The sequence below is a fragment of the Dipodomys spectabilis genome, unplaced genomic scaffold, assembly GCF_019054845.1.
Source record: "Dipodomys spectabilis isolate Male_0828 unplaced genomic scaffold, ASM1905484v1 ptg000402l, whole genome shotgun sequence".
In the NCBI taxonomy this organism is placed as follows: Eukaryota; Metazoa; Chordata; class Mammalia; order Rodentia; family Heteromyidae; genus Dipodomys; species Dipodomys spectabilis.
This window is the reverse complement of record NW_024871079.1, coordinates 188,873-190,854: the sequence shown is the minus strand read 5'-3', so window position 1 is coordinate 190,854 and position 1,982 is coordinate 188,873.

Genomic DNA, 1,982 nt, shown 5'->3' with positions numbered 1-1,982 from the left:
TCTTGTCTCCAAAGTCTCAATCTTTTAGTGTCCAACAGCTCTAACTTAAATACTCTTGAGGTAATGACTCATACCCCTGTCTTCCCTTGACCGACCTTTCCAGAGCACAGCTCTCAGACTTTTGATTGCTGTTTGAGATGGCTTCCCAATCTATCCTTTTCCAAGTCTAACAGCTTGACTCTAGAACCCCTCACAAGTACTGTGACAGATGTATTATTTTGAAAACTATATATTTTCTAGGATAGGTTCAATTTTTAAATTTATTTCAAAAATACTATACAGAGGGGTTACACTTACATGAGTAAGGTACATTCCTTATTGAATATTGTTACCCACACCGTGTTGTTCTTCTATCCCTTCCCACCCCGTACACCTCCTCCCCAACCCAAAGTTGTAAATTTCATTTCTGATATAGTGTCTTGTGAATATCATTGTTGCAATGCGTCACTCTTTGTACTTCTTTCATCACTGTATTTTTCCCTTTACTTATACAAATCAGATAAATCTATATACAAGGTGGAAGCTACCAGAATCAAGACAGAGATTGCAAGGGATAAACAATGACAAAAGACAAATCAAATAAAATACGATCTAGACACTCTACCGACATCAATGTTGACATCTGAAAAAAAAAAAAAAAAACTTTTTTCCATGTCTTGGAGTTCATTTCAATTAACATTATTTTGTAAGGTCAAATGTACTTAGCTCTGGAACCAGCAATCCCACTCTTGGGCATTTGTCAAAATGATCTCAAGTTAAACACACTAAATCTACAACTTTGTTTCTGGCAGCATTATTGGAACCAATCAAGATGCCCCTCAATAGATGAATGGATCAAGACAATGTGGTATATATACACAATGGAATTTTATGCTTCTATCAGAAAGAATCACAAAGCCCCTTTCATAAGAAAATGGAAAGACTTGGAAAACAATCATATTACGTGAAGGAAGCCAGACTCAAAGAAACATAGGTTCCATGGTTTCCCTCATTTTTATTAATATATACTTATTATAGTCCTTAAAATCTTAATATTCCCTTTTATCTCTCCCTCTTCTTCTCTCATTCCATTTCTGTGTGTGTGTGTGCGCGCGGGCACGCGCACGCACACGCACATGCATGCACACACACACAGTAATGAAACTTGACTCAGAGCCTCAAACTCTTGCTTGGTTTTTTCACTCATGAATGACTCAGTCTGTACTATTTGAACCAAGGTTTCACTCAGCCTATGAATAATTGAACATAAATGCCTCATGGATTGCTACCCCAGCCATCTGTGAACCATGATCTTCCAATCTCAGGCTCGTGCCTATATAGGAATAGGGATGAGGCACAAGCATCTAGCTGCCAAGTGTTTTTTATTTTGTTTTGTTTTTGTTTTTTGTTGGTATTGTGCATCCAAAATCTGTAAGGAAAACAAATCATTTATAATCAGGACTATTCACATAAAATGTGTATTGTATAAAGATTACCTTACTAATGTTATCCTTTTACATCCACATTATGTGATTTGATGTTTTTGAACTCTATTGTTGCAAACAGTCAAATCACGTATATATAATTTGAATCTTCTTGTCTTGGTTTTATACTTTGTTAGGTGTTTCAAAACAGAATTTATCAAGGTTTAACTCTGCACTACTGAAGCAAGACATTTATGATTATTCAATGTCTTGTAAATCATAAGTTCTTCACTTCTCGTGGCACCATATGAGCACAGGTAGTTTTCTATAATACCTCCACGTAGTTTAGACCTCAATGCCATGCACTCTTCTGCCAAATATGCAAGGGAATCTTTTGCAATTCTCCTTGCATTTTCACTGTTCTTCTTTCTACTCTACATGCTAAGTCCTATGGTGATCTTGTTGATATTCTCCCCTGTTACATCTATCAATGCATCTTGGGAACTACTGGTACGCACTACTGTACTTCTGTCCATTCTCCTTGTGCTTTGTCTTGTACACTTCTCACAGCGGAGGGCC